The sequence below is a fragment of the Pituophis catenifer genome, unplaced genomic scaffold (assembly GCF_029215685.1).
Source record: "Pituophis catenifer annectens isolate HBS135680 unplaced genomic scaffold, rPitCat1.0.hap2 SCAF_5, whole genome shotgun sequence".
In the NCBI taxonomy this organism is placed as follows: Eukaryota; Metazoa; Chordata; class Lepidosauria; order Squamata; family Colubridae; genus Pituophis; species Pituophis catenifer.
Genome location: NW_027256885.1, coordinates 45,772,715 through 45,789,122, shown reverse-complemented (window position 1 = coordinate 45,789,122; position 16,408 = coordinate 45,772,715). Strand labels below are relative to the sequence as shown.

Genomic DNA, 16,408 nt, shown 5'->3' with positions numbered 1-16,408 from the left:
CGCAGGCTAGGTCATGTGAGTTTTCCTATAGTGAAGAAGGTAACCGAACACTCAAGGGGAACCAAGATCAATGACTGTAACACATTCCTAGACTGTTCAATTTGTAGGAGTGCAAAGTTGAAGGCGAAATCTGCGCCCGAGAAGTCTCAGAGGTACTCTGAACACCCGTTTCAGCTCGTCCACATGGATTTGGTGGGTCCATTCGCACCTTCCGTGGGTAAGAGATGGTACTTTCTTACCATAGTAGACGACCATAGCAGATTTGGATTCGTTTTTCCCCTAATGTCCAAGAGTGAAACGTTGACTAAGTTTAAGGAATTTTGTAACTTAGTCCAGAACCAGCACCAGGTCAGGGTTAAGAAGATCTTAACTGACAGGGGGACTGAATTTAATTCCAGGCAGTTCTCCAACTGGTCAAGGAGTAAGGGCATAGTCCACTTACGCACCGCACCTTACTCTAAGTTTCAAAATCGCGTTGCAGAACAGCGCAGCGACGTATTACAAACTATGATGCGGTGCGCCCTAGAGGATTCCGAATTAAACTTCGCGTATTGGGTAGAAGCAGTTAGATACGCGAATTACACCCTGAACCGTGTGTGGTCTAGTGTGGTGCAGGAGACCCCATACGAGGTGCTATACGGCCATAAGCCTAGCTTGGCACACCTCCATGTTTTCGGGGTGATGGCTGATGTTCATGTCCCGAAGGAGCTCAGGAGAAAGGGAGACCCAATCTCTGTTAAACTGAGATTTGTTGGTTATGAGCAGGGCTCCAAGGCATTTAGGTTTGCCTACCCTAACGGGAAACTAATGATATCAAGGTCTGCCACCTTTCACGAAGGGGCCAATTGGAGTAAGATCCATGCCAATGAGATTCTTACTCGGAACCCTTCCCGTAGTTGTCATAGGCGAGCGGAGGATGTATCGGGAAACCTATCTGAGGATAGGGATACATCTGGTTCTGGGAAGCGTGCATCCCAGGCACCCTTGAAAGGGGTATTGAAGCGTAAGATGGGGGTAGCCAAGAAGGATAGGCACCCAGCTTCTGAGACGCATAGTGATAGTCACGAGGTAGATGACTCATCGGACGACTCTGATGTGAGTGACTCTCCTAAAGGCAGACCAGTTAGGGTTACCAGGGGCAATAAGCCTAAGAGGTACGATGACTTTGTTACCTCAGTCGACCAGGTTTTGGCCACCCCTCAGAGATATGAGGATGTGTTGGCCTTACCTGACCATGAACGGCAGAAGTGGCTGGCCGCTATGGATACAGAATTAGATAGCCTGAGAAGGCTCGATGTATTCATGCCAACAAGATTGCCCAAGGACAAGAGGGTGATCGGCACCAGATGGCTTTTCAAGCAAAAGCCCATTGAAGGTGGGGGCTTTATCTATAAGGCGAGACTAGTGGCGCAGGGATTTTCGCAGAGATTCCCTGACGATTATGAGGACACCTTCTCGCCCACGGTGCGCCCTGAGAGCGTGAGAACAGCTCTCACCATCGCTACCATGCGAGGCGAACATGTATATCAGTTCGATATTCAGACCGCGTACCTGCACGCCCAGTTAGACAAAGAGCTGTACGTGAGGATTCCTCAGGGAGTAAGCCATCGGGAAGATGATGTGTGGTTGTTGAACAAGAGCCTATACGGCTTAAAACAATCTGGTAAACGATGGTACGAGTGTCTCACAAAAAGCCTGATTGAGATGGGCTTTTTACCATCGTCGGCTGACGAGTGTGTTTTTGTCAAGGAAGATCAGGGCATTAGGGAAACAGTACTGTTGTACGTTGACGACATACTATATATTTGCAGATCAGAGAACAGGTATAAGAAGTTCTCTGAGGACCTAAGTAAGAGTTTCGCCCTAAAACCATTAGGTCACATTAGCAGATTTTTAGGGGTGCAATTCGTAAAAACCGAGAAGGGGTTTCGGCTCTCTCAGGAAGATAAGATTCAGGAATTGCTTAAAAAGTGTAGCATGGTAGAGGCGAAGCCATGCGATACCCCTATGGCAACAGACTTCCTTAAGAATATGTACACTGAGAGCACGGAGTTTGAGGATAAGACCCTTTACAAGTCCGTGATTGGGTCGTTGTTGTACATTGCAAATTGGACTAGACCGGACATCAGTCTAAGTGTAAATGTGTTATCTAGACATTCTGAGCATCCCACACAGTACCATTGGAGTGGAATCAAACGACTCCTGAGATATTTAAAAGGTACTGTGAACTATTCATTGTTATTGGAACCAGAAGCAACTAGAGAATTAAGATTGAGTTGTTTTTCGGATGCCGATTGGGCAGGGGATGTTAGATCTAGAAAAAGTACCTCGGGGTATATTGTATACCTAAATTGTAGCCCCGTGTATTGGTACTCTGGGAAGCAGGAGTTAATTGCAACCTCCACAGCGGAAGCTGAGTATGTCAGTTTGTCCAAAGCTTCCAATAACCTAGTTTGGTTTGACGATCTTCTGGTAAGCTTATGGAGGCAGCCCATGCAACCTATAAAAGTCTATGAGGATAACATGGCTGCCATTAACATATCGGAAGCCGATGGTGTAGGCCAGAGATCGCGCCATATTGATATACAAAACAAACATGTGAGGCAATTGGTGAAAACAGGTTTCATTAAGACTGTGTATTGTGAAACCAAGGAACAGGTAGCGGACGTGTTTACCAAACCGCTGCCCCGTGACCAACACCTCTATCTTCTGGGAAAAATGTCGATGGCTATGTGAATGTACTTACCATTGATGTATATATGTACCCAATGAAGAATGTATGTTTGTTAACCAGTCAAATAGCTGCAGAGAAGGGGATTGTCACGAGTGTTTCCAGGATTGCTGTGGCTATCTGCCTACTCACAAACAGTATGGTTTTTAATCAAGCCATCTGCTGTTGGCAATTACCTGCAAGCCTTCCCCGCCCTAGTTAATTGCAGGTTAACTCCCTATATAAGCAAGGACCTTTCGCTTGCTACTTGGGCCTAGTCTTCTAGGCCTAAAATGCACTGCTCCTGCAGGAAGCTTGGTGCAACGCCGCAGATGGGAGAAGAATGCAGATAAGGACTCCAGACGTCGTTACAGACTCCCACGGATGCTTGCCTTTTGCTGTTTTGTAGCACGCAAGCTATCATCGGGACTGCTGTTGCTGGACTTTCTTCCTCCCACAAGCTTCAAGCAATGTTTGCTGTTTGAACTGTTTGACTCCATCACTGACTATTGGGGGCGAGTCTTTGGCCCCCACTGAAAGGGCTCGCAATCTGGGAGTCCTCCTGGATAGGCAGCTGTCTTTGGAGGAACATCTGACGGCTGTTACCAGGGGGACCTTTTATCAGGTTCGCCTGATTCGCCAGTTGCGGCCCTTTCTTGATCGGGATTCCCTGTGCACAGTCACTCACGCCCTCGTCACCTCTTGCCTTGACTACTGTAATGCTCTCTACATGGGGCTCCCCTTGAAGAGCACCCGGAGGCTCCAGCTGGTCCAGAATGCAGCAGCGCGGGTAGTGATGGGAGCAACATGGCGCTCCCATGTAACACCACTCCTGCGCGAGCTGCACTGGCTCCCGGTGGTCTTCCGGGTGCGCTTCAAGGTGTTGGTTATCACCTTTAAAGCGCTCCATGGCATAGGGCCTAGCTATCTCCGAGACCGCCTGCTGCTACCGATGACCTCCCATCGACCCGTGCGCTCCCACAGAGAGGGCCTCCTCAGGGTGCCATCAGCCAAACAATGTAGGCTGGTGGCCCCCAGGGGGAGGGCTTTCTCTGTGGGGGCTCCCACCCTCTGGAATCAGTTGCCCCCGGAGATAAGAAGAATCCAGGACCTCAATGCCTTCCGTCGTTCCCTGAAAACCTATCTTTTTCAGCAAGCCGGGTTGGCTTAAGAAGAAATTTTTAAAATTTTTAAATCCTTTAATTAGTCTGCGATTTTTAATTTTTTGGGCCAAATTTTATATATATTTTTTTAAATGTTTTAATATTTGTATTCTATGTTTCTTATCTTGGCTGTACACCGCCCTGAGTCCTCAGGGAGAAGGGCGGTATATAAATTTGAAATTAAATTAAATTAAATTAAATTTACTTCAGGTGACTTTCAGCTGTGAAGCTCGTGCTGCTCCCACCATGATGGCCTTGATGATGTATCGACGCCGAAGCTGCTTACCTTCATGCTAGCTTTATTCTTTTGTGAACTGTTTCGGTATTGTGGAGAGGGATCTAGGGAGATAGCCTTGCTTCACATACCCAGATAAGACTTTTTTTTTTAATGTGTTTTCTTAAAGACATAGTGCTTTTTAAATGTTTTAAAGTAAATTATATTTTTACACAAGACGCCTCTGTCAGAATTATTTCAGTCTCAGTGTGTTTACTCATGAGCTGGTTCACGGTCCGGGGTACCCCTCAACCCCATTTCGTCACAGAGCAGAACATGGCCATGATGACCATGATGGCCAAAGAGGAGGAACTTCTCTGTAGTGCCTAAAAACCACTAGACAGGCTGGAAGGCTGAGTCAACTTTGAGCTGGTGAGAATCGAACTGCTGGCAGTCGGTAGAAGTAGCTTGCAATACTGCTGCATTTTAATCACTCCACCACCATAGCTCTTTAAGCATGATTTAAACATCATTTGCTAGTGAACTATAAATTGCCCAGTCTGCTGGGAGAAATAATCCCACACATTTGGAAACCCGGTTTAAGGAAAAGTGCTCAGCTCAGTTCCTCTTTTAGCTCCTTCATCTTCCTCTTGTATGTTCCCTCATTCCTGTTTTCTATTATTTTCTCTCCAGTTTCAGAGCCAATCTGCCACCAAACTTCACATCACCAGCATTCTTACCTCTTCCCACCTGGATCAGCCCCCAGACCAGCAGGGCGTCTTTTACAAGAATAACCGCACTGCTTCCCATCAGCGCTGCTGATGCGAGTTCCGAGGAAATCTTATCTGCCGGGAACAGTCTGGAGTCCGGGCTTCTTGTCAGCTCATTGTGTTAGAAGGCTGCATAGTGGAGTTGCAGGAATCCTCGGAGCATCATACTTTTAAAATCTGCTACCCTGATGACTTGCCTGACCAGTCCTATAAGATGGCAGTTGAGGATCAAGAGACCATGGAAGACTGGGTGTGAGCTGTGAGCACAGCGGGATTCGAGTACCTCCGAGCGTTGGTTACCAAGTTAGGCCAATTTCACGGGTTGAAGAGCCAACAGTACTCTAAGGAAGAAGCAAACTACAAGGCAACAGACCTTGCCCCGCCGCCTCCGAAACCGGTAGAACAAAGAAGATTCTCCCACATGAATTTCGCTTGCCTCCATCAGGAATTTGGGAAGGATGTCAAAAGGGCTAGGAAACAGTGGCAGCAGGGAAAGGGGAAGCATGTCCCAGAAAGGGAGAGTTTGATGCATTTTAAATAGGACAACCAGCAATCCCCAAACATTTGGCTGTGACTGATGAATTTGGAGGCACCTACAGTAGTGGCCAAAATTGTGGAAAGATAATTTAATCAAGAATGTAATGCAATAACTTTTATGAAGGATTTGCTATTAGAATAGCAGTTACAGTATAAAGAAGAAAAGTGAAACATGTAGAAAAAATTATCACCATAGAAAAAACGACATATACAAAAATTATCACATCAGTTAATACTTAGTTGGGTAACCTTTAGCATGAATTATGGCCTTACAACGTCTTCCCATGGAGTGAACCAAGTCTTTTAGTTCTGCAGCTGTTATGTGAAACCAAGATTGATCAAATGATTGCTTCTATTAATTGGATTTTATTGCTGGGTTGCTTCTGACTAACAAGTTTCTTTAGTCGGCTCCATAGATTTTCAATTGGGTTAAGGTCTGCGCTATTCCCAGGCCATTCCAGCAGTGGAATATGATTATCTTGAAACTCCCCCCAAAAAAGTGGTGTTATTAGCCATCAAACCTCAAAAATACTTTCCCCAAAAGGTTTCCACAATTTTGGCCACTACTGTAAAGTTTCAATGGAGTCGGTATTGGTGAAAAAGATCATTTTTGTTTCAAAATATTGGTTCTTCTTTAAACGCTTTTAATAAATGTGTCTTTGGATAAAATTGGGAGCCTTTTTTTTTTACAGAAATGCAGCAGCATTCAGGAAGATCAAACACTCTTAGGAAAGGAACATTTGTGGGTTTCTTATTGTGAGTTTTGATTACACCAAGGTCTAGTGAACAAAATCACCTATCCAGAATGAAAGAGTGGTTCCCCCCCTAGGATCTTTTCCAAGAAGACTCAAAATACTGTTTTCCAGCTAGGCAGGATTGGGATCCTCAAATACTGCAGCCTGATCTATACTAGACAGCAGGGGCCTATTACTAACAAAGATAACCACAGATTCCCAAGTGCATATTTAGAATAAAACATGGAATCCAGTTTTGAAAAAATGCTGTCTAAACTGGTTTCTGCTGTCTGATACTATCTAAACAGCTGGGGTTACAACGGACAACTTCTAGCCAGGATAGCCACTGGGGTGCAGATATGCTAATTAAACAAGTATTAGCAATAGCGCTTAAGACATATATCACCCCATAGTGCTTTTACAACCTACTCTGGGACTGGGAGGGTTTACAAATGTCAGCTTATTGCCCTCAACAATCTGGGTTCTCATTTTATCAACCTTGGAAGGCCGAGTCAACCTTGAGCCGATCAGGATCAAACTCCTGGCTGTGGGCAGAGTTAGCCTGCAATACTGGATTCTAACCACTGTGCCACCAGGGCTATTAGCTGAGGTCAGCAGTATCTAGGTTAGAGGATCTTATCTGGCCTGCTATCAAATACCACTGTAGATAAACCACGGGTGATGGTGTTTCCCAAGACGCTCTGGACTATAAGATGCACATTAGCTTTAGAGAACAAGAAAAAAAAAATCTGCCCGCTCGCTGCGGCCCGTTTGCTGCCACCAACCCGTTTGCTGCTGCCGCTGCCATGTCCCATTTGCCGCCGCTGCCCGATCGCTGCGATCAGGCCGCAGCGAACAGACAGCAGCGGTGGCAATAGGCAGCGGCGGTCCACGCTGCCTAGAACAGCTGTTTGGCACCACACCAACATCCCTCCCCCGCCGCAATATTCACTCTATAAGACGCACAGACATTTCCACCCACTTTTGGGAGGGGGGGGGAAGTGCATCTTATACTCCAAAAAATACTGTATCTTTTTCTCCCACTTTGAGTGGAAAGTTTTATACGTATCATTTCTTAAGGATTCCCTCAAGCTTTACTACAAGTTGCATCATCTGTGATGTTCTACCTTTATTTAGCTCAGCTTCAGAAAAAAAACAACAACCCTTACTTCAGACAACTCTTTCAAGAGTCCACACCTTTTCTGAAGTCTGATTCTGCATAGAATCATTGGGCAGCGATTCTCAACATGATCTCCCAGTAGTAGCAAATTGAGTCTGGAGGATGTTCTTACTTTGGGGAGCCAATGGAGGAAGTGCACCCTGGGAATACCTGCTTCCCTTCTGCAGGAAACTCTTGACAGACAGCAGAGATGAGATGTTGCATACTACTTATTCTGAAGAAAATCTCAAATCTCAGGGACTTCCGGTTTGCGAGCTTCGGCGACGGCGGTGATTTTTTAAAGACCGCCAGCCCCGCCGCCTGTAGAGCCGCCCCGCGAACGAGGAGCGGCTCGAAAACTCCGAAATCTTGAAGATTGCAGGAGCAGAGACAGCAGGGTACAGGTTGAGCCCCTGTAACCCTCCCAGGGAATTGCTTCTGGGGGTGAAAACAGGAGCGGCTCCCTTCCAACCTGCGGAGACTCCGGGCGGCGTGGGACGATTCTGCCTTCAGCAGAACAAGCCGATAGCAGCAAACTTTTAAAGTGAGAGGAACTAATTCTAACAAATAGCGGAAATATCAACTTGAATCCAGAAACCTGAAAATTGCAAGTATTAGTGCTTTATTGACTTTTTAAATCAAAGAGAAAGTGAGCGAGTGAAAGTGATTTGAAAAAATATGGTGTCCAGCATTTGAGTTAACGAGCTAGTGAAAGTGGATTTGCGAAGCCTCCCTGCTTTGCTACAAAGTTGAAAAGTTGCTACAAAGTTGTTCTACCTAAAGAAAAAAAAAAATTTTTTTTTTGCTAAAATTTGACTTTGCTTTACTTCAGTTTTACTTGATTAAATCTGGGGGACTTTTTTAGAAGTTTCTGTGGAAGAGGGAAAGGAAAAAGAACTTCCCTCTTCAGAAAAACTAGCTTACGTGGCACGATGGCTTCAAAGAAGCAGGAAGGGAAGGCATCAGGGGGGGGATCCCCCACACACAAACATCAAACGCAACTTCCCCCTGTTCAACAGCTACAAACTCAGAAAAAAGAATTTGATGTGGGAGATTTAAAAGAATTTATTTCTAAAACTTTGGATGACAAATTTCAAGAATCTCAACAGGAAATAGATTATAAACTTCAAAAATCACATGAGGAATTTCTGCAGGAAATTAATGAAGTTAAAGATATGGTGAAACAGAATCAAAATATGGTGACCAAAAAAATATCAGAAGTGGCGTCTGGCCTGGCAAATTTTATTGGGAAAGTTGATTTTAAAGTTGAAGAATTCAAATTAGAAGTTAATGTTAGGATGAAAGACAATGACTATAAAATTGATGAAGTTGACAATAAAATGCAGAGAATTGAAGATGAGATTGTCATGATACAATTCCGGGCGATGGAATTTGCCATACGGCTTCGGGGAATTCGAGAGGAGGAGAGACAGGATTTGAGACAAATTTGCTCTGAAGCCCTGGCTAAGATTTTACAAGTTAATCCTGATTTGGTATTTCATAAAATAGATAAAATTTACAGAGTGAACTCCTGGGTGGCCAGACAAAGACAACTGCCTAGAGATGTGGTCATATACTTTACTGAGAGAGAAATTAGAAATGAAATCCTCCAAAAATCTTTTCACACCTCTGTACAAGTGGGGGGCTCACGACTTGTAATTTTTAAAGAATTACCTCCTAAAATGCTGAAAGCTAGAAAAGAATTTGGTTTTCTTGTTAAGGAATTGAAAGATTTACAGATACCCTTCCGGTGGGATGCACCAGCTGGGATAATTTTTAGATATAAGGGAGAAGGATATCGGTTGAATACCGTGGAGAAGGCACAACATTTTTATAGTACTATTCTTAAGGAAAGAACACCATCTCCACGTACATCTACAGTTTTGGAGATTAAGGAGAGTGAAGAGAGGCAACTGGAAGAACAGTCTAAGCAGGAATTAGAAAATGTGCAAGGTGCAGAAGGAGGTTTTCTGAGTGAGCCCTTGTTGGATTCTTCTCCAATTTTGGATTTGATTCAGTTGACTGAAGTTAAAGATCAACGTATAACTAGAGCTCAATCCAAGTTACTTAAACAAAAGCAACAACAACAACAGGAAAGACAAGACAAGAAGGCAGCTAAGAGTACCCCACAAGAGAGTGGAGCTATGGGAGGAGCAAGATCGAAGCTCTTGGATGAACTTCAAATATTTTGCTCTGCGCTCCAGAAACAGGCTGATGACCTTTAAGTGTCTATCTTGGAATGTTAATGGGTTGAATTCAGCACAGAAAAGGAAGAAATTATTTACATATTTGAAACAATTTAATAATGATATAATATGTTTACAAGAAACGCATATTACAACTCAAGATCAAAAATATTTGATAAACTCAAAATTAGGAGCACATTATATATCTTCAACTTCGCAGAAAAAGAATGGTGTGGTTATTTATGTAAATAAAAAATTAACAGCAAAAGTTATAGAAGTAGATCAAGATGGTAGGTTTGTAGCAATTGAATTGCTCACAGCAAATGGTCAAATTCTTTTGATTGGAATTTATGCTCCCAACCAACAACAGGATTATTTTTACAAGATGTTACATACTAAAATATTGCAATGGGACTATAGATCTATTTTACTTATGGGAGATTGGAATGGAGTAATTGATTCTAAATTAGACAAAAAGAGCTTGGCAAAGTCTAGAATTAGACTACCGCAGACCTTTTTTGATATGAAAGAAGATATGGAACTAAAAGATGTTTGGAGAATACATAATCCAAATGAATTGGATTACACTTTCTTTTCCGATAGACATAGATCTTTTTCTAGGATTGATTTTATCCTGTTGTCAAATGATCTACTTGTTAAGACAAAAAGAACAAAGATTTTTCCAAGAACTTTGACTGACCATAGCCCTGTATGGATAGAAATCGAGATGGATAAGGTTGAGAGACGTTCTTGGAGATTAAATGAGAACTTGTTTAGATATGAAAAAAATACAATAGAACTTAAAAAGCATTTGAAAGAATTTTTTGAAATAAATTTGAACAAAGGTACCCCAATTGAAATTGTTTGGGACGCAAGTAAAGCTTATATGAGAGGGGTACTTATCTACATGAATTCTAAACATAGACTGTTCCGACAAAAGAAAAGATCTGAGTTGGAAATGGAAATAAAGAATAAAGAACAGTTACTTATTAAAAACCCAACAGATGAAAGAATACGAAGTGCTATAAAACTTTTGAAAGACCAATTTCAAATGCTTATGGCGGAACAAGTTGCAACAAGTTTACAATACGCGAAGCATAATACATTTTGCAATGCTAACAAACCGGGCAGATGGTTGGCTTACATACTGAGGAAAAAACAAAGTATACGGACTATTGATAGTATTGACATTGGAGGGAAAGAAATTTTTCAACAAAAATTAATTAAAGAAGCTTTTGTGGATTATTATACTAAATTATATGCTAAAGAAGAGGTGCAGAATGGACTTATAGAAAAATATTTAAAGGATAAGAGAGTTACAAAAATTACTGATCAACAAAAGGAAAGAATGAATTATCCCATAACAGAGGAGGAGATAATAGCAGCAATCAAGCAGCTAAAAACAGCCAAAGCTCCTGGTACGGATGGTTTGACTGCAGTGTATTACAAAACTTTACAAGCTGAAATGGTGGGACAACTTAGAGATTTATTTTGCAATATTCAACAAGGGGGTAAAATACCCCCATCTTGGACAACTGCTTATATATCTTTGATACCAAAGGAACAAGTTGGTCCTAAAAAACCAGAGAACTACAGACCAATATCTCTTTTGAACACAGATTATAAAATTTATGCGAAGGTATTAGCCAACAGGTTGATGCCAGTAATCCAAAAAGTGATTCATGAGGACCAAGCGGGATTTATTGAGGGCAGATACATGAAGGACAATGTAAGGCAAGTAATAGACTTATTGGAATATCTTGATAAGAATAAACAGATTTCTGCAGTGCTGGTTTTTTTGGATGCGGAGAAGGCCTTTGATAGAGTGGATTGGAACTTTCTACTAAAGACTTTAAAAAAGATGGGCTTTGGGGACCAATTTATACAGGCGATCTCAGCAATTTATCAAGAGCAAAAAGCACAGATTATTATTAATGGAAGTTTGACGACAGAGTTTAAAATTGAAAAAGGAACAAGACAGGGATGTCCGTTGTCCCCACTTTTATTTATTTTAACATTGGAAGTCTTGCTAAATACAATACGGGACTCAAAAATATTGAAAGGCATAGTGATAAGGCAAGAGGATTATAGAATAAAGGCATTTGCAGATGATCTGGTTGTTACCCTATCACAACCAATGGAATCAACAATCCTGATGAACGACATTATACAAGACTATGGTAGAGTTTCAGGTTTTAAACTGAATTCAAAAAAGACTAAAATGATAGTTAAGAATATGACACAAGATCGTAAACATGAGCTTGAAAGGAGGGCAGGTTTTGAAATTGTACCTAAGGTAAAATATCTTGGAGTTCAGGTTGCAGAATCAAACATGAAATTGTTTCAAAATAATTATGAGGTGTTGTGGCGAGAGGTTCAGAAAGACATGGAGACTTGGAAAAAGCTGCAACTGTCTTTACTTGGAAGAATAGCAGCAGTTAAGATGAATATTTTGCCAAGATTTCTGTTTTTGTTTCAAATGATTCCGGTGCTTAAAAGTGATAAACAACTGAAAGTCTGGCAGTCTGGTGTGAATAAGTTTGTCTGGAACGAGAAAAAGCCGAGAGTGAAATTGAAAATTATGCAAGATGTTCCAGAAAGAGGAGGCCTTAAACTCCCAAACCTACAGTTATATTATGATGCAGCAGCTTTAACTTTAACAAGTGATTGGTTTGGAAATAAAAAGGCTGGAATATTGAATGCAGAAAGTTTTGATCTTGAATTTGGATGGCATGCTTACTTATTTTATGATGATAAAGTTGACAAAGTATTTAAAAGTCATATACTCAGGGATTCTTTGATGAGAGTTTGGAAGAAGCACCGACTCAAATGGGATTATAAAATACCGCTATGGCTGGATCTTGGTCATACCTTGTGGAATACAAATATAATGTCACTCGGGGGGTTTTTATACAAAGAGGTTCTTTTTACAGATGCGGGCAGATGGCAGCTGAAGACATTGCAGACACTGTTGGACGAAGGGATTAATTTAACCTGGTTACAATATAATCAATTACAATTGAGATGGAAAGAGGACCAAAAAACTGGTATTATACTGCATGAGGAAGAATTAGTTAGACATATAAGAGAGAAAGGTCCAATGCATATTAAAAGGCTTTATAATGTTTTGTTAGAAAGGGACTCAGAAACTGAATTAGTTAAAGATTGTATGATTAAGTGGGCACAAAATTTTGAAGAACCAGTGATGTTGGAAACATGGGAAAAAATTTGGGTTCAGAATGTTAAGTTCACACAGTCGCAGAATTTGAGGGAAAATTTTTATAAAATGTTTTATAGATGGCATTTGGATCCTAAAAAGTTGTCATGTATGTACCCTAATGTTCAGCCAAAATGTTGGAGATGCGAATGTTTGGATGCTACGTATTATCATGTATGGTGGACCTGTAGGAAAGTTAAGGCTTTTTGGATAAAAATTTGGTGGGTCATGCAGAATGTTTTGAAGAAAAAAATTCAATTTTCTCCACAATTGTTTTTATTGGGTATAGTTAAGGGTTTTACACGGGGTGAAATAAAACTAATATTGTATATGATAACAGCAGCAAGATTGTTGATAGGTAAATATTGGAAGAATGAAGCTTTGCCTACTATCGAGGAATGGACTTTGAAGATGGCCAGTTTTGCAGAGATGGCGAAGATTTCAGCGTATTTAAAAGATTGTTCACAAGAGACTTATGAATGGGAATGGAAAAGGTGGATAGAATATGTTCAGAACAAATACCAAACTAGAAAGTATCAAATAGCTTTTATTTGAAAATAATGTATTAGAAATATTTTAATGTAAAGAGACAAAGAGGAAAAATTATATAGGGGGAGGGATGGGTTCAGGTTTATATATTAGTGTTATTAGTATGTAATAGGGAAGTCTGGGGGGGGAGGGTTAGGGAGGGTTAGGGAGGATGGGAAGTTTGGGGAGGGAGGTGGGAGGGTGAAAAAAGGGGTGAAAATGTAATTGTAAAACTTTTGCAATAAAAAAAAAAAAAAAAAGAAAATCTCAAATCTCAAGATTTTCTGTCCAGATTCTTAAACATAACAAAAAAGAATAAAACCAAAAGCCTAGCATACACTACTGTACTTTATTTAAAATTAAGCCAATATATGTGTAATACCAGAATGAAAATTTAGTGGGGTGTGTGTGTGTTTCAGTTGGCAACAAAGAGAATAGAGAATTGGGTTCCCAAAATAATCCCAGTATAATATGTATAATTATAATCCTAGTATATTTATCTTTTACTCCTTGTTTTAACTTCCAGAATATAGTGCTTCATTTTCCTTTCCTACTTCCGCCAGGTTTCCAATGAAACATGAACACTCACAAATGTGAGTGACAAATAGTTCTCCAGGTGATGTACAGCTGTTAATGGCTACACCAGTGGTCCCCAACCCCTGGGCCTTGAGCTGTTCGGAACTGGTGCGTGGAAGTGGCAGGCAGGCCTGCACAGCAGGCCTGCATGCCCGCAGCTCATGCAAATAGAGCTGTGCATGTGAGTATGCTTGCTCGCCGCTCGTGCTGAACCATCCCCCCCCCCCGCCACTGGTCTACAAAGCATTGGGGAACTCTGGGCTAGACCCAAGGAGTTGACTTCAACATCTGGAGGGCTAAAAAATCACAGAATGTATGGGCTAGGAAGAGGGGAAGGAATCTGATGGAAATTACTTGTAGAAAAAAGGGATATGAAATATTTACAGTGGTAAGTCTTGGTACTCAGCTGCTTTGAAACATTTTGACGTGAAATGTTTGTCCCGGAACTCATTGTTTGGCACTCAATGCACCAGCTAGAACCTGTCAGTGTTGGCTGCCTTGTGATTCACTACATTCTTCTTTATGGGAAAAAATTGTTTGGTATTCATCATTTTTGGTATTCATCACACCTCCCGGAACCAATTAATGATGAGTACCAAGGTACCACTGTATTTCCTTATCAGCTTCATAGCCTCCCTCCCAGTTAAGCATTTCCCCAGCCTAATTAAACTCATAAAAATGCTTAAGGAACTGCAACAGAAACATGTGGAGGGAAATGCAAGTTCAAATCTCCAATGACCGTGGCAGATTCATCATAATTCATATTACTGATCAGCAGGAGAGCAAAGTGAAATTCCATCAGGTGCCCACCCAGGTACTATTCAAAGAACAGGATGTGCAATGTGTCCAAATCATTGTAACAGACCCAGGGGGTAAAATGCTTCAAAGGGCTGATCCAACTGGAGGCTTTGCTGTGAACCAAGACTTCTACCTCTTCCCCCATGCCAGGCCTGTCCACACGAGTCTTGGATGATCAGATCATTCATTTGGCCAAAGAAGCCGTAATCTCCCTTTCCATTTCCTAGTTTTCCTTCTGAAGGGGAAAACAAATCTGTGGTGGCACCGTAAGAGTTGGTACAACCTTAGACAGGTTTAGGGGAAAAGCAGACTCTCACACATCTCTGTCCATTTTGCCCCCTGCCCTCATAGGGCATGGGATGAAACGTACAATGAGATGGAGTGCCTAGAAAAACCAGGTTTTAGCAAAGCTTCTATAGGACTTGATTTCAGTCACAAATGTCAGAGAATGCAGTTAGCTGTCCAGAAGAAATTTGTCTGACTCTCAGCACAATCTGGACTATTTAGGACTAAATCTAAATCACTCTGGGTTGTCTGAATCCACCTCCCTCTGGTTAACTGAAATTTGTGTGATACAGGCTTTCTGAACTTGGACTTCTTCAATAAACAAACCATTGCTTTTGATCTGAACCATCCCATAAAAATAAATATCTTAATTCAGAATAACATAAGAAAGTGGGAAGGGACCTTGAAACTCTTCTAATCTAGCCCCCTGCTCAGGCAGGAAACCCTACACCATTTCAGACAAATGGTTGTCGAATCTTTCCTTAAAAACCTCCAGTGTTGGAATTTCAGTCCAATTCATCCTTGGTTAACAAAGTCACTCAACAAACTTGGTCTCCATTTTGTTTTGTTAACATTTTTAGACAAAGCAATGCAGAAGGATGGGGAAATCTAATAAAAATGAAGCACAAATTACAAAAAAACAAAAAACAAAGAAAAAGTATTAACAAGTAGGACAGCAAAGAATTGTTATTTGTAATTTACTGCTTGACCAAATTAGGGGCAGCGGTTAAAAAAAAACTTTAAAAATAACAATAAGGCATGGGGAGATGATGGATTCCTAATTTCCAGTGTCTGTCCCATTAAATAAGAGCACAAGATCAAAAAAAAAAAATAATAATCCCAAGGATCTGTATACATAATTACAATACTGAAACATATATATAATATATGTGTTAGAGAGAAAAAGTATATACAGAGAGGTGAAAGGGCTAATAGAACATTTTTGTTAGGGATGTGACTCCAAAGAGAAACTGCTATTTGGTACAGATACAGGTGAAACTCGAAAAATTAGAATATCATGCAAAAGTTCATTTATTTCAGTAATGCAATTTAAAAGGTGAAACTAATATATTAGACTCATTACATACAAAGAGAGATAGTTCAAGCTTTGATTTGTCATAATTTTGATGATTCTGGCTTACAGCTCATGAAAACCCCAAATTCACAATCTCAGAAAATTAGAGTATTACATGAAATCAATAAAACAAGGATTGTACATAGAACAACATCGGACCTCTGAAAAGTATAAGCATGAATATGTACTCAGTACTTGGTTTGGGCCCCTTTTGCATCAATTACTGCCTCAATGTGGCGTGGCATGGATGCTATCAGCCTGTGGCACTGCTGAGGTGTTATGGAAGACCAGGATGCTTCAATAGCAGCCTTCAGCTCTTCTGCATTGTTCGGTCTCATGTCTCTCGTCTTTCTCTTGGCAATGCCCCATAGATTCTCTATGGGGTTCAGGTCAGGCGAGTTTGCTGGCCAATCAAGCACAGTAATCCCATGGTCATTGAACCAGGTTTTGGTACTT

The 16,408-nt window shown here is 41.2% G+C and overlaps 1 pseudogene; it reads left to right on the top strand.

Annotated features, from left to right (window-relative positions):
- Positions 1-4,741: 4,741 nt before the first annotated feature.
- Positions 4,742-5,398, top strand: LOC139317671 (sesquipedalian-1-like; annotated as a pseudogene).
- The last annotated feature ends 11,010 nt before the right edge of the window (positions 5,399-16,408 follow it).